Source organism: Microtus oregoni, unplaced genomic scaffold (assembly GCF_018167655.1).
Source record: "Microtus oregoni isolate MIOR12 unplaced genomic scaffold, Mior012 000014F_ref0000157, whole genome shotgun sequence".
NCBI lineage: Eukaryota > Metazoa > Chordata > Mammalia > Rodentia > Cricetidae > Microtus > Microtus oregoni.
Window position 1 is genome coordinate 46,924,323 of NW_024543073.1, and position 23,541 is coordinate 46,947,863.

A 23,541-nucleotide genomic window follows, 5' to 3' on the forward strand; every position below is an offset into this window, starting at 1 on the left:
TTGAAAGTTGGGAATAACATCACCAGGTCTGGATATTGTTGTCGGAGTTCTCCTCTAGTGCTTATCCTGAAGTTTTGTCTGAGCCCCTTAGAAGTCCCCAAGGTAGATATAAGTGAAGATATTTTATTTTTCTTTGATGAAGAAATGGAACAGTGAATAGGTACTCTTCTTGGGTGATGCATTTCTGCCCACAGGAGTCTGATGGGGAATTTTTAATGTGGAGTCTAGAGGTATTCACTCTAAAAACCTCAGTGTTACCTGACTTGAAGCGTTGGCACTACACTCATGGAAGAGAATCTTCAATTGACACACACACACACACACTTTGGAAGAGAGGCCATGTCCACTCTTTGCAAAGCATCCTGCTGGCTCATCCTAGCATTTCTAATAATGGAGTCTCTTTCAGTCTTGCTGACTGCATTGTCAACGATTCAGCCCAGTCGTGGCATATAGAAGACACTCAGCTCAGTATTCTCCCGTCAGTCAGGTCCAGACGGTTGTTCAAGAGCACACTGACTAGTCACGGAGTGAAGACCTTTGCAAACGCTTGGGCTCAGCCACTCACTGAATTATGGGGTGCTAGGGCAGTGACTTTTCATCTGAAGGAAATGCAGGTCATTCGTTCCTATCTGGGCTAGAGCTCTCAATGTTGACATACATGTGTGCTAGACAGGAGCCTGGACACTGGGAAGAATCTGAAAACTATTCCACTATGTTCTATTTCAGTGATGATCAAATGCAGCTTGCTGCTGATGCCATTGGCTTCCTAACAGTGCTGGAAATGTGCTGGCCTACTCTTAGATGACCAGTTAACACTGCAGGACCAAGAGCGGAGTCATCCTGTCTTTTTGCTATCCTATCCCAACAGGACCAGGTCCTGATGGTTCTTTCCTGCTTCCTGTCCCTGGCACATCTTCAGGCCCTTGAATGTCTTTGCTGTGCTACTATGCTAGGCTTTTCTTAGGGTTTTGAAAAAATGTTAGGTGGGAGAACATAAGCCAAGGGGTGAACCTACTGGCAGCAGTTTGCTGAATATAGATAGTATCAAACTACCTTTGGAATCAAGCTCAAGTCAGTCTTCCTATTTTCATCTCCAGCAAAACTTAATAGGACAAATCCATGAGAGAAGTCAAGACTTCTGGAAACTTCCATTCACATGCATGAAGAAGAAAGAGGGGTACCAGCAAAACTACTTTAGGGAGTGATGCTTAAAGCCCAAACGTGAAAGGAGCCAGTTCCTACTCTTCTCAATCAGCCTTTGGTCCCTTGCAAGCCAACTTGAAACTTAGTGATTTAAAACAGCCACTCCTGTTTTAATTCACTGATTTTTCCAGGCCGCAGCGTGGGTGAGGATCAGCTGGCAGCTGGATGTTCTAAGAGAGTCTTCTGGAACTGATACAGGTGTCTAGGCTCAGCTGAGGGCTGGACGGAGGGTAAAGCATTTTGGTGCTCATCCCATGGTCTTCTGGCTCCCAGCAGTCTTATTTAAATTTGTCCTCACTCAGCTTTTCAGTGGCAAAGGTTGAAGCAGGGACTCTGCGGCCTTCAGCTGAATGCTGCTGCTTTCTTATCGTGCCAAGGCAGATGGGTCACGTATGTGCACACTCCTCTTCAGACTGACAAGTTTTAAAGTACAAAGGAAGACGGCCTCAGGAGGCCTAGATTGTCACTGTGTAGGCCACCAGACACCTGCTGCTAGCTGCCGGTGGGCTAGAGAGCAGAATCAGAAGACATTGATTACAGGCGGAGAGGGATTTGTTCCTTCATAGGCCCAAAGATGAAAGTCTTCTCAGTTTTGAACTGAAGCATAAAAGGTACAAATACAAAAAAAATATTAAAAAGGAAGCAGTTGTGACATGATTTTTTTGACCATAGAAAGGGCTTTGCTTCTTCCAGTTAGTTACGTTTTCATTGCTGTGACCACAACACTGAAAGAAACAATGTAAAGAAGTATTTATTGGGGCTCACAGTTAGAGAGGATAGTCTGTATCAAAGATCTGACCTGGAAGCCCACACTGCCTGAAAGGCCCAGGGCCATAATCTGTAAAGGCCTGTGGGTCCTTAGTGACATGCATCCTCCAGTTAGGTCCCTCCTACTAAAGGGAACATGGCCTCTCAAAGTCATGCCACCACCCAGAAAACAATTCAAAATGAGCTTGTGGGAAACTTCTCAGATTCGAGCCAAGTGCTCTTTATTTCTAGAAGATTCTATCACTTCTCTTTAAGGCCTTCACTAGTTTTGATAGGCTGCAGGAACACGCTGGCCTCACCTATTACGTGCTGGAGAAGTAGTTGCTTTTGACCATGGAGCAGCATGATTGGCAGCCCTTCGCAAGGTCCTTCCATAAAGGTTAGGAGTTTGCTTCTGAGTTCCTGGTTTGAGAGTTTTTAGCATGAACGATGCTGGGTTTTGCTAGTGGTTTTCCTCTATAGCACGTTGAAGCAATCATATTTCCCCTTCAATCCATTAATGTGACACGTGGCCTTGGCTAGCTGTAATCTCATCAACAATACAGCTTTCTACAGTGATCTATTATTATTTTTACATATTATTGAACCTAATTTGTTGATTTCTTGTATTATATCTAGTTTCATAAAAGATATTAATGATTGATTTTCTTCTAACGCCATTGTCTGGTTTGGGTATTGATTTTGATGAAAGTAAATTGACAAATACTTCTCTGTTTTCTACTTTTAAAAATCATTTGTGTATTGCTGATACTTGCCTTACTAAATTGGTTGAAATAATTCACCAGTTGTAACAATTTGAGTTTTTAGTGTTCTCTAGAGAGAAATGCTTAACTACAGCTTCATTGGAAAAAGGATAGAAGGTGGGGGAGGTTCTTTTAGTAAAGTACTTGAAGTGCCAGGGTGAGGACCTGAGTCCAGGTCCCTAGCACTGATGGGAAAGGGTTAATGGGGCAATGCGCACCTAGAATTCCAATTCTGGCAAGGGAAGCAGGAGGTTTTCTGGGGTTTGTTTGTCAGCCAGGCTAGATGAATCCCTAAGCTCCAGGTTCAGTGAAAGAGCCTCTCCCTAAAACAATGTGGAGCCAGGCATGATGGTGCATGCCTTTTCCCAGCACTCAGGAGGCAAAGGCAGGCGAATCTTCTGAGTTCAAGACCAGCCTGGTCTACAGAGTGAGTTCCAGCACAGCCAAAGATACATAGAAAAACCCTGTCTCAAAAAAAAAAAAAAAATCCTAAAATAATAAATAAATAAAGCTAAAACAACAGTGTAAAGCAACTCCCGTCAACCTTTGGCTTCTACGTGTGTATACACACACACATGTACACACACACGTATGGAGAGGGAGGGGGTAATAATTCCTGTGTTTTTGTTCTTCTATGGCCACCTCTAGAAGTTTTTTTACTTCAGGAGTGTGTTTGTTTTAAATCTAAGCGCAAGCATTATTTGGTATATGTAATTCCTTGTATAATTTAAAATCCTGTAGATTATACAGTGATGTCCCCTTTCATTTCCTGATACTGTTTTCAAGGAACAAGGTTTAGTTTCATTAATTTCTGTTATTAATATAGTATCTATTTTACTGATCACCACTCTTATTTCCTCCTTTTCTAATCTCGGAATTGAATTTGTACTCCCCTTCCCCCCATTTTAAGGTGAAAAGCCTAAGAACAATTGATTTTCAGCAAGTATTGTTTTTAACATAAGCATTTAAAACTTGCAGTTTTTTTCTCTTAAACATTGTCTTTGTCTTAAATGTTAAAACAGATATTATCATATTATGTTTTCATTTTAATTCAGTTCAAAGTATTTTCATTAATCTTGGTGCTTTTTCCTTTGATCCACGGGGCAGTTTAGAACTCCAATGTGCGACCTTAATATTTAGGAAGATTTCTCTGTTTTAGTCAGCCAGGTAGCTAATTTAAATCTGATCTCATCATCAAACACCATCAGGAGAGCATCAAAAGTGATGTCTGGGCAAATATTTATGTACCCCATGGTCCAGTCAAGTATATACATATACCAAACCATAATACCATCCTCAAAGTGAAACAAATAATAGATGCCCTATTTTCTTCATTAGACATATTCCCATCCCATTTATTTGTTTATTTATGTATTTATTCATTTATGTACATTATCTCCACAGAACACTTATTTATATGATTAAAGTTCTGAAGAGTTTTGGAGTCCAAGTAATAGAGACACTCATATTTACTATACAGAGAACACTTAATTATTTTACTTGCTTTTTTACCAAAAATTAACATATAGTTGATATTTTGATACATTATATCCCAACATGTGAATTCTTGGGGTCAAACGTGGTTTTGAACGTAGTTATGCATTCTCTGAATTTACATTATTGCTGTTCGTTGTAGATGCCTTAAATCAAGTACATAAATTTTTGTATATTATTACCATGAAAGTTAAAGCAGATTTAGATAGAATATTTGGACAGAGTTGGAGAGAATGGCACACAGAATATTTGGATGGCCAAGAGAAAGTCAGTGAAGGAACCAGAAGCTATGATTTTTTTCATAAGCGTGTAGGCATTTGCTATGAACTCACTACCACCACCATGTTGGTTCTCTCTGTGGACGGTGACTTTGGGGCTGTCCCGTCCACTGCAGATAGTTGGGGGAGGGGCATCCGTCCTGCCCGTGACCCCTGACTACACTGCATCAATTAGAGTGAGCAGCCAGGGAGCTGAGCGGAGTGAGAGCGGGTTAGCCACTGAATCCCAGCAGTTGGAAAGCACTGAGCCAGAAAGCTCTACACTGCCCAAGCATGGCAATTTCTTTAACAAATAATTTTCAACTTAAAAGAGTTAAAAAGAAAAATGTGATCAGCATGACCTTGCCTTGTTTTCTGTCTCAAAGGCATTCACAGACTTGGCTCACGTCGGGCGAATATGACCTGAATGCAGACGTAGTCAAGTTCTCTCGTGCACCAATGCGTCAGATCTTTCAAACTCCATACCCATAACTGCGACTGAACAGAAAACCCCGGCATCTGGTTCTGATGGCCGGCTCTGCCTGCACTTGAAAGCAAAGGGCTGGAAACTCCCACTCAGAAAATCAACGTTCAATACAGTTCTCAGTACCTGAGCTTGTGTGTCACAAGCTTGGTGACTTTATTCTACCAGCTCCACATATTTTTTACATTATAATATTATGCTTCATTTCGGAACGTGCTGAGCTTTTTGTTCTAGTGGGTTTGAGGTGGCTTCCTCGTGTATATCTGTTTACTTTGTATATGTGTATATGAAAATGTGAAATACATGTCATTCTTAAAGAAAAAGTTCCCACAGCTTTCAATGGAACAGGCTAAAGGACACCATGCTCCAGCACAACATAGAAGAGTTTACCAGAGTGCAGCGTTCAAAAAGACACTGCAACTTTCTAGAACATCGACTATGTTTTTATTCCATTGTATTGTCCTAGGTATAGATAACCCAGCGCTTTACTCTCACAGGCTCTCGAATCAAATCATAGCAAAAGAATATAAACGTGAACTGAGAATGTAGGCCAGAGGTGGAGCACTTGTCCAGTGTGCACGAAGCTCTGGGTTCGAGTCCTACTTCTCCCACCACACACATACACACAGCATTTATTAACTTTATTTAAAAGTATGAGTAATTATTTAATGGAATAATTGTTTTAATTTCTAAAGGCTTCTATTCTGCCCCATGATCTTCTGTGCCTTTGATTTTATATCTCTCTTCTGTTCTCCAAATTACTACCAACAGAACCAGAGAAGAAAAGACAGAAAGAAACTAAAAGCAAATCTTTAATCTTTTCTGGATTGCATCTTCTGAAACAGTCCCGTCAAAAGCAGTTTAAAGAGAGCAATTAAAGGCAATGGCTGAAATTAGCCCGGGGATTATCAGTCGGCGTCATTTATCAGGCCTTTCTCTGATTCACATAAAGACACCATGAAGAGAGTACGCACGCATGGTGGCTCCACGCTGGTTGTGTTTAGGGAATCATTGTAGTAAGTATAAGTACGAGGAAGGTTGTCTGTGCATGCAAACGTCTCTCTGCTTTATGTGGAAAGTATTCGACTTTCTATTTTTCTTGTGAAAACCACGGGGTAATTGAATCTATGGACGATGTAATGGCTATAATGTTGGGTGCCCTCATAAGATGACCTTTTCTCTGCATTTCCACTAATTGGCTTTCAAAATGCTTTTGATGTCGCCAAAGAATTCAAAGATCAAGGAGTGGCTTCTTAGTCTACATCATTTTTTTTTTATCAGAAAACAAAAATAAAAGCTATTGAAGAAAAAAGAAGCAGAATTTTGAGAGCCATCCACAGCTGTCTTTGGCGGGCACTGTGATTTTCCCTTGGCTCCTCCGAGTACAAGCTGTCTAATCGGGGGATTAGCAAGTAGACTGAAGAAATGTAACAAAGTTTTGTACAACAGTAAATATTTGCAAAGCAAAACTTTGGAAAAATCCACGATACATTTAATGTCATTGATTTTAAAATTTCCAAGATATTCTTAAAATTATTATCTAATAGCCTGAAGATGCCCAAGCCAGACTGCCAGCAGACAGGAGACAGGTGCCATTCTGGGTTTCAAGAAACCCATCAAGTCTGTGCAGAGAACAAGTGACGGAAGAGGAGACTCTGGGATGATAACTTCCCTTGGCTGCTGGTTTTAAAATGCTCAACCCTAAACACGAATGTGTGTGTCAGCCCACGGCAGAAAGTGTGCGCTGAGCTCTTCGGACGCCGTCTGCAAATTCTCTGAAATGCAAGATGCAGTTCCTGGCATTTCCAAGAAGCTGCTGATGTGTAAACAGTTGATTATGTTCACTGAAATGTGCTCGTTATATTTTAGAGACAGAGATAAGAATGTCTACAGCATGGTAGGTTGTGTTTAAGTTAAACAATGATCGTGGGTTTCAGGATGGGGGCGAGGGGGCGCCACGGTGCTGACTGATTAGAAATAAGTCTTGCCCTCGAGAAAGGCACAGGGTCATTAACCCTTAATAATCATTTCCCTAAAAGAAATGTTCTAGGCTGTGGACCGAAATTCTTTTAAATGATGTACCAAGCTGAAAGGGATGTCGGCAGCAGGTGTCTTAACTGCTAGAGCTAAGGAAGGAATTCTGGTCACGTTCAGTTTACTGTCCTAAAAAATCAGACACACAGAGAATAAACAGAATTGGTGTGCTGTCTGTTATTATACTGGCAATATCCTGGACAGGTAGCTTTTATTCTCTTCTTATTCATTTATCCCATTTTGAAAAATTATGTTGCTCAGCTCACTTATTCAATAATCACTCCTGTTAAAATTATTATGTTTTGTCTTGAAAATAAGACAGTGAACACTCTGAAATATTGAAGCCCAGAGTTTGTAACTATACATTCACTATAGGCTATAGAACATTCAACAACTATTAAAAAATTTTTTCCAAAATAAAATCATTTATTTTTTATTTATTCTTTGTGTCTTTCACATAATGCCTCTCCATCTCACCCATCTCCCTCCTTGCCCCAAAATAAAACAAAACAAAATTTAAGAGAAAAGAAGGAAAAAGAAAAAAAGAAAGGGAAAATCTCATCATGGAAGCCGCAGTGTGGCACAGTGAGTCACACAGGGACCCTTTATCTACCCATTTGTCTATGCAGATGTTCATCACCAGGAACCATCGGTCTGATCTGAGGCCCTCAGTTTCTGCTGCACCATCAGTGCTGGGCCTCAGTGGGACTCTACCTAGACATCTCATTATTGCCTATGTCGTGGAGATCCTGCAGCCCTGGCTCCTCAAGACCTGCACCTCACACCTGTGCCCCAGCAGACCATAGATGGGGGGATATTAGGGTGGGTCAACACATAACTCTCGTTCTGGGCCTAGGTAGTTGTGGGATTGGTCAGCCCACCAGCTCTCCTCCATCTTTGCCATGAGGATGAGCTCTCCAGCATTGCCCTAGCTAGTTCTCCCCTTGCTTCTATGAGAAAGAGACAGGTCCAATTCTCCAGCTTCCACGTCCTCGGGGTTGTTTCTCCCACACCCACATCTTTAGGGCCAGCTCTACTGTGTTTCCCAGGTGAGGTGTAGGGGCCACTCTCCTGAGTGCTGCAGTTGATGAGGAGCAGGGCCAGCTCTCCCTGTCTTATGACCTCAGGACCAGCCGTCCCAGCTGCCTCAGACATTGATGGTTGGGGGGAGGTCAACAGTCATCCTTGAGTATCCAGCCTTTCTCTATGATGTCACTGCATGCACAGAAAAGAGTCCTTTCAGTGTTCACAGTGTGAAGGCACAAACACATGAAAGTTCGTTTTCCCCATGCCAGAGAGGACTTAAAGCCTTCTGTGGGGGAAGTAGGAGGCAGGTATCCAAAAGGAAGTAAAGAACGGGGGATCCAAAATTAACCCAAGGTACGTGTCGAGTCACTGTCATGCTGATTGCTGGTGAGGAGAAAAGGAGAGCCTGGAGCTCTACCATCAACAGATGCTTTTAATTCCTTCATAGTGTGATGAACAGATATTTACTCCGCTGGTTTTGAATACCTTCGGTCACTGTGAGCTACGGATTGAGCCAACAAGTGCCTAGTACTTAATCTAACACACATCTGGAAGAAATCCTAGTAGACCTTGATACCTAGCATGTGCCCATCTACCCAGCCCCCAGCCCATTCCTGTGGCCTCTGCTTGTGCAACCAGGCCTTTTGAAAGATTTCAGACAGACTAGATAACCTTTGGCTCAGTTTAGCAGGAGCTGTGGGCATTTTCTTCTGGTTTACAGTGGGAGGTCCAGCTGCGGCTTAGCAGTTCATTAGGACAAGTCTTTCCTAACTGATTACTTGGCCTTTCTTCTCACAGTAGAACTTGCCTTTTTATTTCTTCTCAGCTACTTTCTTCGTGAGATAATGGGAAAGAAGTTAGGACCGTGAAGGGTAGACCAGGGCCAGTGACATTCTCAAAGTAGACTTGATCCCCAGAGGTTTGAACTCTGGTAAGAAAACAGTCGTCACTTGGAAGCAAATATTGTCCCCGTGTAGAATGCAAAAGGGTCCCACCACAACGCCCTTCTTCTAACTCCAAACCAATAAAGTCTTGCCTTCGTTCTCTTTTATTTTCTTCTTAAGTAAAGTTGTGTGTGTGTGTGTGTGTGTGTGTGTGTGTGTGTGTGTTCCCATACACACACCCCCAGGACACATGTGGAGGAGGTCAGAGGGCAGTTTTCAGAAGTTGGTTCTCCCTTTCATAGGAGTCTTCGGAAATCATCCTGAGCCTATGGACTAGCAGGATGAATGTTTTTATCTGCTGAACCATCTTCTTCTGGATTAGGAGCCCAGGACCCTCTTTAAAGGCTAGGTGCAGTAGTGTGCACATGTAATTCCAGCCCTGGGGACAGAAACAGGCCAGTCCTGGGGCTCACTGGCCAGCTAGGCCCACCTACTTACTGAGTTCCAGGCAAATGAGAGAAGCTGTCTCAGCAAAAGATGGTGAACAGTGCCTGAAGAATGACATCTAAGGTTGTCCTCTGTGGACACATACACACAGACGCATGAACACACCCCATGCATGCCCCTCCCACATTTTACCTTTACATGCTACAAGAAAGTGAATCATAGATCTATAGGTCATTTCAAAAACATTTCTCTGTCTACCTAAGTTCTTCTGCAGTATAAATACATTATGTTTATGTCCAATGGAATATAAAATCAGTCATCACAACCACCCTTATTTATCAACTTCTAGGCTGCTTACAGATTGATCTTCTCATGATGAATGCTAAGAATATTTTTAGTCTTCTCAAGCTTTTACTCGGAAATAAAATAGCTCTACTGTTTCCAACAGTGACTCTGAGTTTCCCTTTCCTCTGGTAGCAAATTATTCCAGAAAGTGTGCTTTGTAGCCTCTTTCTTGAGTAGAAGAATGTTTTGTCATGTGACATCTTATGATGAGCGAACACAAGAGCCACAATTTCAGAACTAGATCAACTTTCTTTTGTACCTTCTCTGTCTCCAACGCTAGCCCAACTTCCTACTGAAGGATCTCAGGAATAACACTTGAAAACCATTGATTTTGAATAAATTTTCACTTATTCTATTTTTTAATTTAAAAACCTTAATCAGAATCATACAGTCAAAAGAATGTATTAAACTTAAGAATTTGAATAATCTTATGACTCTTGGTTTTGTTTACAATTTTCTGCTCTTTGAAAATAATTTGTGGAACAAATCTATAACTGGGGGATGGATTTTCAGCAGAAGGTCAGACACTAACTGAAACTCGGAATGCAGTGTAGACACCCACAGTAGGTCTTCATGCTTTTGCAAGACTTGTACGGATGCTCACTTAGACCTTGTTAGCTGTCCATGGCAGCCAAGAGTAAGAAGGATGCAGTTCAGAGGAGAGGGGGAGTTCCTTTTTGCAAGCATTTCCCTGAGTTCCTCCTTGCCAGCATCTCCCTGAGTTGTTTCTTGCCAGCATCTCCCTGAGTTGTTCCTTGCCAGCATCTTCCCGAGTTCCTTCTTGCCAGCAACTCCCTGAGTTCCTCCTTGTCAGCATCTCCCTGAGTTCCTCCTTGTCAGCATCTCCCTTTCTTACTTGTTCCTTGCCTCTCTTTTGCCAGGTGAGATGAATTGGTAACGAGCCACTTCTGAGAGAGGGTAGAAGACCAGACACTGGATGGGAACACAGGATCTTACTTCTCAGAATCCAACAGGAGAAAAGGAATTTTCTCAAAGACGCCCTGGGAGAAGCCAACATCTCTCCCATTGAGCACATTTTAAGACTAATTTCCACCAAGATTTCAGTGTTTCCGTCAAAGAGTTAATGCTATCTCTACAATGTGCTCTCACTCCCAAAGAGAAAGCAACTAATGTGGAGTGTAGGGATGGGATGCTTTAATAATGGGGAAGTGTCACAAGGACCATGCATTTTGAAGATCAGACCTGGTGGCACCTGTTCACTACTGCAGACTGATTGGAGACTTCTGTGGAAGTGTGTGTGTGTGTGTGTGTGTGTGTGTATAGTGGACTACTGTAATTTATTACAATTACATTGCATAGAATAAAAATGAATGAAACACTTCATGACTGAAAGCTTGGGCTAGTCAACTGTAAGAAGAAGAAACTCTGTCTGCTTCAAGACTTACCCATAAATCAGGAAAAGGAATTTGCACCAGCCAGGCTATGGACTGTCTAAAATACAGTGCACAGACCCACTTTCTGTGTTTGCCCATGAGCAGAGAGAAAGCCAGCAGCACCCGCCGGCTGGTGTGCCAATGCGTGCAAATGGTTTCACACTGAAGGTCAGTGGGATGCAGCTCTGAACAACCCAAGGATCCCTGCAACAGTGTTGATAGAGATCAAACTTTGGGAAACAGGTGCGTTAGCACAGCTATTGGAAAGATCTGTTAAGAAACCAGTCACTGTGACAAATTCAAGGAGGAAAACATATCACCAGGCTGTAAGGACTCCAGGCTCTGTTTTACGCTGGCCTCAGAAGGTCAAAAGCACACCTTCCCTGTAGCCTTATAAGGCCAGAGGCCACTGGGCACTTTTTTAAAGATGAATGTTCTGGTCTGAGTATGCTCCTACAATCCAGTGACGTTCTTCCTCAGGGTGGTCTGTAAATATTCTAAGTCTTTGCTTACTATATAAAATCACAGGGAAGTGTTAGCCTGCATCACTCTGTGCGCTGCACATCCTCAGCCAGGCGAACCCTACAAAGTACGTCACTCCCTGAAGAACATCTTTAAAGAAAAGAAGATGGTTTTCTTCTTTTCTTTTTTCTTTGAGCCTGCCTTTGGCTGTGCGCATACTGGGTTACATAAGTAGCGTGAGCCATGACACTAGTAAGTCAAGCTCATCTGGAGCACAACAGAAGCCTCCCCCACCACCACCACCCCCGCCCCGCCCCGTGGGTTTATCCTCCTACCTCTCTCCAGCTGCCTCCCTCCAGCTGCCTCTCTCCCGGTGCCACCTTGCTGGCTTTATGCTGTGTTTGCCTCTCTCCAAGGAGATTTCTCTCACTTTACCTAGTTGATGATCTTGCATCAAAACCGCCCCTAGTGCCTGAGGGGAATCCCAGATAAAGAAGGAAAAGATAAAAAGATGTTTAAAATACATTCCAGCCATCCAGGGAAATTTTTTTTTTTTTAAAGATAGCCTCACTGGGGGAAACATGGATCTGTTTTTAAAGTCGATGTATGTGTGAGAACTGGAATTTGGTCAGGGCGATATTATTGGTTATGTTGGTTTCAATTTTTTCCGTGCTTGTGGTCTAATTAATTGTATCACTTTTAACTTGATGATGAGATACAGACCACAATGTTGAATTAATCCTGGCTCAAATCCCAGCTGGATTGAACTGCTAATACCATGTGGTCATCTATTAGAGTTTTCCTTCAAATTAATATGATCTGGTAACCAAATGCTGAGAACCGGACCCGTAACCGTCTCCTCGGCTTCGAAAGGATCTCAGTGACTTTTCCCTGATTTGTGGCTCCAAGTTTGGAAAGGCAAGGGCTGTGCATTTTGTTTTCACGCATGTCGTGTTTTGCCAAGTCAGACATCTTTCCACATGGGATAAGATTATAATGGCATTGCAAAGTAGTTCTCTTGAAACCTCCTCAACCAGATTATGTTCTGCATTCCTGTGTTTGAAGTTACTGGGATTTGCTAAAATATTTGATAATGCCTAAGCAGATAAGAGATTATATGCTTTATGTATACAGAGGAAGGATTTGTTCCAGCTTGGACACAGTGTATTAATTGGCCACCTACAGTGAGCAGTGTGTAATATCTGCCCCCACCCCGCCCCCTCGCCTCACTCCTTCCCTTCCTCGCTGCTCTTCGGGCAGAAGATGGGGTGCGTACTGAACTAAATTCGCTGACTTTCTGGAACACATTAAACAACGTGTGCTACTTGTGTCGTGTTACATTAGCTTCACTTCCAATGACAAGTTGTATATATCTGTAATAAAGAGCCCCTCGGGGACCAGATCAAGATTAAGGGAGAGAAAGGATGCCGCTGCTGTAGTTAAGTAATTTACAGTCTCTCAGCAAATGCTCGCAAAGCAATGAGTGCTCGCTCCAGCAGGGCTGGCTGATAGCATGCTGGATGCTGGTGTCTCCACTGCAAAGTTGGCTTTGGTTGTTGTTTTTGTTTGTTTGTTTTTTGTTTTGTTTTTGAAGAAACCTTCATATTCTATGGGATTCCCATGATGCTCACTCTATCGAAAGTGCCTTCACATGGGTTTTTGAGCATCTTACCAGTGTTTCCCACAGGTTAGGACAGAACATTCGCATTAGAACAATGTGAGTCAGGACACTCTCAGCAGTGAAGGAGAGAGGGGACACAAGACTCAGTGACAGTGATGGAACCCAGCAATTTTATTTAAACTGAAACATTTGCTCATTCCATACCAAAGGCTTTAACCAATCAGAACAACCCAGAGCAGAAAACAACTTAACAATTTGGGGCGGGGAAGTTGCAGTCAGGTTGAGAAACTGGCTTTGATTCACCAGAGAGTACATGAACAAAGTTGGAAGCTGGACAGAGTGACGCTTACACGTAATCCCAGTGCTCTGGGCACTGAAGCAAGAGGACCGAGGGACTCAGGCCATCCTGGCCTTTGCAATGAGACTCTATTTCAGAACAACAGCTAAAACATCCAGAGACAACCAGGAAACTGGTTCACTCACCTATGTGAAATTAGAACACTTGCAGGCACGACAATCTCGTCCCACAGGAACACAAACTCAGCCCTTTCCTTCTTCAAAGTGCAGTCTTACTTCAGATTTGAGTTCGAGCACCTAGTCTCTTATGGATCAGAAGCATTTGAATGGCACTCTATGGATGCCACTTGGCTGCTGGGACAGTTGCACCTACTTCTATGGCAAGTGGCAGCATTGGATGTTCTGCCAGTCGGAACTCTTAACCGTCCGATCTTTCTGGAAAGCTGTGAGAGGTGAATGGTTTTCATTCGTCTCTATCTGAAGACAGAAGGAAACAAGGGATGGGAGCTGCTCTGCCCCCGCCCTTCTCTGCCGAGGCGTCCCTGCATGTAGAGTTCACCACCACAGACTGGGTTTGAACATCAACCGTATCCTTACACAAAAGTTAAAAAATGGAATCAAATGTCATTAAAAACATTCACGTGCTATCTTTGAAACCATACGCCACTGCCTCAGCCATGTGGGAGGTGCTGTAGTCTGTTGCCATGGCGCGCATCTCACGCAGAGTTAAAGAATTTTCCTACTTTATTATAGTATGGGGCCCCCATGCGAACTTTTGAATACCTTGACGGTGAACATCAGGAAAAGTAAAAACAAAACAACAATAACAAAAAAAAGAACAAAACATGAATTTCTTGGTGCTGGCTAATGGTGTAGAAAAGTCCTCAGGAGGGCTGCCTGCTGGTAATGGAAGCTCCCACCTTCCGGCCTGGGGAAAGGAGATGACTTAGCTGCTGCTTAGGACCCTGTAGCTGCTAATAAGGTGAGAGATTGCATCTGCCCCGTCTTTCTCTCACTGTGCCCTCCTGAAAGGCTGCTAGGAATCAGAAAGGGGTTTGGGGAACCCATCTATGTATTTTCCCAAAGTTGCTTACTCTGGTTAGAGAAGCAATGGCCAAAATCTTCGCTTGGAGGAACTGTCTTACCTTGGTGTTGGCCATACCTCAGCAGCAACTACTCTAGTCTGAGTGGGTCATGTTCTGAGGAGGGAGAAGAGCCACCTTCTGTCTCTCGTCACCTCTCTTCCCCAGTCATACCTGCTGTGATGGACCTCAGTCCACAGCTGTGCAGACTGAGTTGATGAGGCACTGAGAGCTTTGACACAGGGGTCTTCATCCCAAAGGGATAAATGGAGTCTCTTTCTTTAAGACTGTCCTGGGGTAGGTGAGATGACTCCGTGGGTAAGAGTCACACAAGCATGAAGACACGGATTCAGATCTCAGCGCCCATGTTCAACGCCCAGATGGTGTTGAGTTCTTGTGACTCCAGTGCCGTGGGAGGTGGAGACAGGAGGATTGCTACAAGCTGTTGGCTGGTAGCCTCAAAATAATAGTCCTGACTGTGATATAATGAGATACTGATGATTTTCTCTATCCGAGCAGGGATACACATCCTCACATGAATGTCTGTATACACTTTTTACATAAATATCAAAGAATGCACACACATATACACACACACAAATTAAGAAAAAGAGACAAAGAGATACTAGATAGATAGATAGATAGATAGATAGACAGACAGGCAGATAGACACTATTTCTTTTTCTCTCTGGTTATGACCTTCAAATTTTTGTACACTGGGGTAATTGAAAGTTCTTTTGACAAATGAAAATTCTCCTTCCTTCTCAAAGTCTAGCTTTAGAAAATCTGACTTTGTTCCCCCCAAGATTTTTAATAGTCCAGAAGATTGTGAAATGTCTAATACATCTCAATGGATGCCTTAAATCTGAATCCAAGTGATACCTCACCAAGAACCTTCTGCTTGAGCACTTGGCTCTGGTCACACTATTTCCTTTGAATCGTCCTTATATGTAAAGAAGCTACTCTTGACTCTCGTTATATGAACTTCATTTTTAAAGCTATTAAAAGGAAGCGCATGCAAAGCTATCAAGACCAGCCATTTTTCCACACTAGTTCAGATTACATGTGGGGGGACTTTAGTAATTGTAAGACATACTATAAAATCAGCCAGGAAGGCATTGTCACCACTTGGGAGAGTCTAGAAGGTGCACCTTTCTTTGTACACACCTCTAATCTCAAAATAAACACACACCAGTGACTTTAGGAGTCAGATCAATTGCAGAAAATCAACCACAAAAATGAGTACAATGTGACAATCTCCGGATGTTACGCAGAATTACTCTAAAGAATAAAAATGCCTATTGCCCCCCTCCCCCAGTTTTTCCTGTTAAGTACAAGCTTATGCTCGTCCCATTCCATATTTTACAAAAGAGGCACAGCCTTACCAAGTAAATTGAAAGTTCTTTCAGTTCTCCAAATGTCAGGGCTGCCAGCTCTACATCACCACACCATTATCTCTGCTTCTGACTGTTGAGCAAATCACATTTCTTCAGGGCAGTTTCTTTCCATATAGGAAAAGAGATCCTCTTGCCTCTGCCTCCCAAGTGCTGGGACTAAAGGTGTGTGCCACCACCTCCCAGCTAATGAAATCTTTTATAAAATTATATCACATTCTGTTATTTCTTCAGGATTTACACTTGATTTTTTAAAAAGATTTGTTTATTTTTATTCCTGTGGATGTGTGAGTGCTTGCCTGAGTTTTTATGCAGTGCATTTCTGCAGATGCCTGTGGTGGTCAGGAGTCAGATCCCCTGGAACTGGAGTTACAGGTGGTTGTGATCCTCATGATCTGGATGCTGGGAGCTTGTAACAAGAGCTGTCTGCTTGTTTGTGTTTCTGTCCTGCCCGGTTTCCACAACTGTTTGGCCCCAAAGATAATCACACATAGGTCTCCATAAATTATAAGCTGATTGGCCCATTAGCTCTAGCCTCTCACTGGCTAATTCTCACATCTTGATTAACCCATTTTTCTGATCTAAGTTAGCCATGTGGCTCAGTACATTTTTCAGTGGGGCAGATCACATCCTGCTGCTTCAGTGGTCTGGGCAGGAGTGGGAAAAAATGAACTTCCTCCTTCCCAGAATTCTCCTGTTCTCATTGCACCATTTCTACTTCCTGTCTGGTTTTCCCACCTATACTTCCTGCCAGGCCAGTCAGCATATATTTAAAACATGATTGACAGAATACTGACAATTCTCCCACAGGAGCTAAACCTGGGTCTTGTGTAAGGTCAGCATGTGCCCTCAGCCACTGAGCGACCTCTCCAGCCCCAAGTACATTGTAGTTTAATATGCTCCCAGTTTGGACAGATTTCTGATTTTGCGAAAATGCTTCCTGGTAGTGGGTAAAACCAAACACTTTACATAAGTGACAGCTACAGCATATGAGGAAATAAAGAGCCCTTGCAAGAGCCACCTGAGCTATCCCCACTAGATAGTCAGAGTGGCAGCCATGGTTTAGTCATACTCCCAAGTCAGCAGGCAGTCCCAAGGCCATGTGGGGTGCAGAACAAGCCATCCCATTAGAGTCCACCTTCCTGCCTTCAGCAGAGAGCACTTAGCTGCTGCAGAGAGGGGATGTATAAATAATCTCCCTCTCTCCTACTGCGACACTGGGCAAGAGTGACCCAATGACTGGACCGTGAGCTGACAGTAATGAGATAGTGATTATAACAGAGTCTCCATGGGCTTATGACCCGACACCCACTGACACATCTTGGTGTACACCCAAGCTGATTTTGATATATTAACCAAGAGTTCTGGTACAAAAACAAAATTTAGATTCACAAGAGTGAAAGAAAAAGGCAGACATAATCAACAGAATTGACTTTTCAGATAAGTTAAAAGAAAGATCTTTTATGTCCCTTTTATAGAGGACTTCAGTGTTATAAGGTCTCTGTTGGGATGGGAAGAGGACTTGGTACCGATATTACAGAAGTAACAAAATATAATTTTTGTGAGCTGCTAAATGATATAGTTTACGGCCAACTTTAAGTATATATCATATATGTCACTACAACACTTTAATTTAGGATTGCCATCTTCATAGAAGTGGGGTTTTTCCATGTTCTCCTCGGCTTCGCTCCTTTTTTTCTTGCCCACCCTGAGATGCCAGTACAAACAGGGAGTCCCCTTGACCTCAAAGGGAGCTTTGTGCTGAGATTTGCTCGTTTGGACATGGAACAAACTTTTAAAAGGGACATGAAGTTCTAAATTCCACCTGATTTAGTTGGCTCAGTATCTACAGATATTTTTCTAAAATGACCTATTTTTTCTTACTTTAGCATGTCATAAAAACAGAGAAACAGGAAAATACAAATTTCACATTATATTACCAATATACCATATTTTGTACCCAGTCAAAAAGAAATTCAAGTTTCTTTGGGGTCACAGATATACGAGACCTAACGGCTGTGTATTTCCAAAAACCTGTTCAATCTTTATTGTTTTCCTTTTAAAATTTCAATGAAAATAGCCTTAGAGTTGTATCAAGTGCAACCCAAATAAAGCAAAATAAATTGCAAACCTACCACGAATACAAGAATTATGCGGACACCATCTAAGTTACTTTAACGTAAGATATAAATCCAGAGATTTCTCATGCCATCATTTTGTAAATAATTACAGTTCTGCTGAAACTGTTGTATAAAGTTTACATGGGAGGTTCAGTGCACCCTTGCTCTTGTTTAGAACATTCGGAACCACCAGAGAGCTGTTGATATATGGCTGTGCTTTCCAGTGCCTGAGACATCTACTACATGGAGCATAATAAACAGGGCATAAAGACAGGTTTGTGCAAGCAGTTTGCAGTGACCTTTCTGGCAGCTGAAATCCATCTTGAGTACATGGTGCTGATGTGGACGGACATGTAAACTTAGTCTTGTTACCATAACTACTAGTTCTACAAATATACTCAGATGCCCAAAATGTACATCACTCTCAGGAAAGTGACTTTAAATGGGGAAATGCAGCCAAGGAGAAGCCAGTCAGATAAGATCAAAACCGTCTATTACTAAGCAATCTCTGTGATCAGTTAACCAAAGTGTTGAAAGCATAGGGGTAGGTGGATTTAATCCACAATCATAGAGAGTTAAGAGCCTCTTGATAGCATATTTAGGGATTTTTGTGTTGTTTGTAAGTTATACCTTGGTGGGTTTTTATGAGCAATAGAAGTGCCCTGGTAACTTCCTTCCCCAAATTAAAGTTAGCTTAAGAATGGCCAAGTCAACAGAGGATATCAATATGTCGAAATATTCCAGATGTACTTACCTAATGGTTTGATAAATAATGCAGGCACTTGAGTATTAAATTTGGAAAACTGGGCTTTAAAAAAGACCCTTCTAAACTGAAGCCTGATATTAAAATCTCTCTTAATCAGAGTGGTCAAGTTTGCCTGGGGTCTCAGCCTCTCTCTTCTGGCTAGCATGGTGTGTGTAGGGAATCAGTCACAGGGAACAGACCTGGTGTACCAAACTGACTTGGGTCCAGCAAATGAATTTGGCTTGTGTTTTCTTTTGGTCACAGACACACCAATGACATCAATTTCAGTCTCCACATGCGGCTGATATTCCGGAGAACTTGGATCCCTTCTTGTTGACTTAGGTACTTGATGAATGTGCCTCCTGTTTCTTCTGAAACAACTCCCACTCTCCCAGGAAATGTCTCAAAGCTTATCTTCAGGTGTTATTTAATAAAAAAGAAATCACTGGAGGTGATTGAACAAGCACAATTATCTCTGCAAACAACAAAAAACCAGAAATCAGTAGAAATGTCAAACAAAAGCCTGCTCACTGCTCGCGTTAAAGATGATAGATTAAGAAGTAGGGAGAAGGCTGGATGGGAGGGAGAAACCTTAGCCTTCACTTGCTTGGACTCCAAAACCGAGCCCTGCCCCAACTAAATCACATCATCATGCCCGTTATCCAAGCCTTGCCCTTTGCTCATCAGTAGAATTTGAGGAAAAGATCAGTAGTAAGCTTGATGAAGATTTGACCCTGGTTTTCTTTCTCTTTACTCAGGAGTCAGCTGAGGTGAGGTCAGAACTTACAGCTATGGAGGCCTAATGAAACACGCCTAAAATTCCAACCTGCTCAGAAGACAAGGCAGGAAGCCGGCAGTTCACATTCGGCCTACTCAACTCAACAAGACACTATCCCCAAATAAAACTAAATAGACAGAAAGTTCTTGATGTGGCTTTGCAATAGAGCTCTTATGCAGCCTATACAAGGCCCTGGGTTCAAGACACCTAATGCTTCAGAGAAAAGAATATCTGGATACGGATAGACTTGGGCCTGTGCTCTGCCCAGTTGACTAGCCCAATTTTGGAGTGGTTTTTGTTTTTTTTTTTTAAGAATCTTCAAACAAGACCTTATAAAGTAAAATTATGACATCGTCATCCCTGGGTGCCTTATATAGACAGTTGGGACTCTGGTGGGATAAAGAGGAACTAGACAAAGTCACATTCCATGGGGGTTCTCTCTCTGCTCCTGGCCATGGTGATGGGAATTTCTCTTTTGTGCCATGCCCTCCCATCATGATAAACCCCAGACTCAGAAACTGTGAGTCATGGTAAGCTTTTTCTCCCTGAAAAGTGTCTCTGTCAGGTATTCTGCCACTTAAAAAAAATACCTGAGACAGAAAACGGTTCAGAAAATAAGACCATTGCAGTGACTGAATGTGATTCTTAAGCTCTCAGGAGCAGTCTGTGGGTGGGATTTACAAAACAGTGAAGTGGACCAGAGAGAGCTTGGCATATTGTAAGCAGAACTTACAGAGTGGCTCTGGAAGGAGCTCAGAAAAGCAGAATGCTCACAGATGGGGAGTGGATAAAGGCTATGTTCCTGATGTCTTGGATGAGAGGAAAAGGGAGTTGGGTTTAGAGACCATTTTCATACTACATCTGCAGAAGAACTTGTCAGCATTTTGCCGATGTCCTGAGACTTTGTGAGAGGCAAAGTTTAAAGGTGATGGATTAAATGTGATGCTGAAGTGAATTGTAAGTCTACAAACTATTAAAGCTAATGTATGAATATGGCTAGTCGCTTTTAACCAGATTGATAGGTGCAATGAGAAGTCCAAAAGTAAATTGGGATATTTTAAAAACCTGCAGTTTGTCCAGATGATGAACATATTTATTTATTTATTTTTATTTATTTATTTTTTTTAAATTTATTTATTTATTAAGGATTTCTGCCTCGTCCCCACAACCGCTTCCCATTTCCCTCCCCCTCCCCCGATCAAGTCCCCCTCCCTCATCTGCTCGAAGAGCAATCAGGGTTCCCTGACCTGTGGGAAGCCCAAGGACTGCCCACCTCTATCCAGGTCTCATAAGGTGAGCATTCAAACTGCCTAGGCTCCCACAAAGCCAGTACGTGCAGTAGGATCAAAAACCCACTGCAATTGTTCTTGAATTCTCAGTATTCCTCATTGTCCGCTATGTTCAGCTAGTCCGGATTTATCCCATGCTTTTTCAGACCTAGGCCAGCTGGCCTTGGTGAGATCCCAATAGAGCAAGGAACTCAGGACCACGAGGGGTGCACCCACACACTAAGAACATATTTAAAGTAGGGCCGAGGGTAGACATGTCACGCAGTGGCAGAACATCTGCATAATGCAGACAAGAATCTGGCTTTGATCCCTTGTATTGAAGTTGGTACCAAAAAAGATGTCGTTGTTAAAAAAATAGTACAGACATTAAAAAGTCACCAGATATTTTACAACAGGACTTTAGGAAAATTACTAGAAAGCATTTGTGGAATCAGCTAGACTTCTCCATCTCAGACTCAAGCATATAAAGGTTTTAGCTCATTTCAAGGACTTTGTTTAGAAAGGAGAGCTTCAGGGTACCTTGTCTGTGCAAGAAACCTGGAGAATTGTCTTTCCTTCTAGATACTCAGAGATTGCTGGAACCATGCTATTAGACCACCTCACTACTGCTTAAACTGACAACATACTTTGACACTGTTCAAATGATGATCATTTTCCAGGGATTCAGAATGCAAGAGTTATAAAGTCATGAAGGATCCACTCAGATTTCAAGGGAAGCTTAGGAGGGTGCACAATGCATGGCAGGTCTGGGATATCTGTAAGGGAGTCTCTGGGAGGGCAATACATGAATCTTTGAAGGTGAATTTGATATAATGGACACCTCAGGAAGTTGGCAATTCCAGGAACACGAACCATCTGCAGTGGGTGAAACCAGCCCAAGAGAAAAGTCATGTGGACTGCCAATAGTGAGGCATCGAAAACAGTGTTGACAAAGCCAGTCGGAACCGCAGTACTATAAACATGCCTTAAACAATCTAGGCTGGGGCACAAGATCTATTCTCTCCCCCTGCTAGCTTTGTCTTGTGCTGCATCGATACTTTCTTGCCATTTCCCATGATCTTCTTGTGGAGCAGCAACGTGTACTCCTGATTCAGTGGTGATTCAGTTAATAATGTCCCTTGAGTCTCTTAGAAGACATCTACCTGGACCCTTGCAACAGCATTAGAGCTGTTGGGACAACAGAGACTATTAGATCCGCCTAATGCATTTTTCATTATGAGATAGCCATAAGACTTTGGGGGACAGAATTAAAATATAGATTAAGATGTATTTTGACATCAAATTGAGAAAGAGAGGGTTATTCTTGACTGGATTAAAAGTGATTAAGAAGTTATCAAGGTATGCCCTGAATGTATCTGTGAGAGATATTCCAGGAAGTATTTGCTGGTTATAAAAGACAGTTTCTGCGTCTGTATGACGCCATCCAATAGATCCAGGGCTCGGATGGAGGAAAAGAGGGGAGGGGAAAGTCAGGTAGTGCAAACATTATCTCTCTTGCTTTCTGGCCTCGTGACTGAGGTGCTTTGCTCTGCTACCCCTTCCCCTGATGATGTGCCGAGACCTCTCAAAGGATGAGACAGCAAGTCTTTCTTCTTTCATGTTTACCCAGTACTCTGCAACTTAGTGAAATCTCTAACATGGCCACCTTTTCTGGTTCTATAGCAATGTTTTAATATGTCACAGTTGAGAATCAAGCCAAATGTGAGAGATAAGAAACCAGTGTATAAATGCGCATGTGCACACACACATATATATAGCATGTATGTATATTATATATATATAACATATTATTATGTATATTATTCTCTCCCTCTTTACCCTCTCTGTATAATCTATCTCTAATCTAATCTATCAGGAAACTCATATTTTTAAGGTCTCAAATGGCTGTAACATTGACACGAACACCAATGATCTACAGTTTTATATATTATGTTCTGTTAAATAGTAAAAGAATTCAACACTAAGACAGACTCATATCTGCAAGCTAAATTTCTTCATTTTAATGAATTTGTGTTCTCAAGTAAGGCCAGAAATCTTTAAAAGAAATGATGGCTTAAAATAGCCCAATAGGCAAAAAGAACTTTTGAGGAACCCATTAGGAGCACTTGTAGACTCCGTAATAATGAACTTGGAAAGCTGGAGCACCTAAAATAAAGCAGGGGGCTATTTTCTGTCTTATTTGCTGAAAGGACTTGCATGCTCAGCAGCTCTACAGCACCACAGGTGCTCCAGGGGCCTGCAGTGGACTGGTTTGTCCTAGTCAGTCGCCAGCTTCAGGAGAGACTCTGCTTGTGCAGTAACCGGAGCTGTAGCCATCACATCCACATCTGACGGAAGAAAGAATACAGTCCTTAAAACTACCCAAGAGACCTTTCGGAAGTTCTACCCGTCAGCTTGCGCACACAGGTCCTTGTCTTTGCCTGTCTATGAAGAAAGGGAGAAAAAATGAAAATATGCATCTGTCTACATGGACGGGATAGATATTACATACTAAACATCTACTAGAGCGTCTACTACCGCCGTTGGAATTTGAGGGGATTCTGTCAAGTAACACAGAATAAAAGGTTAACCATGTCAGTGATGTAAGTTTATCATGAACAAGGTAAAGTAAGCACTCCAAAGCCCTGCAAGGTCACTTGAAATTAAGATGAAAATATAGCAGATGCATAGAACA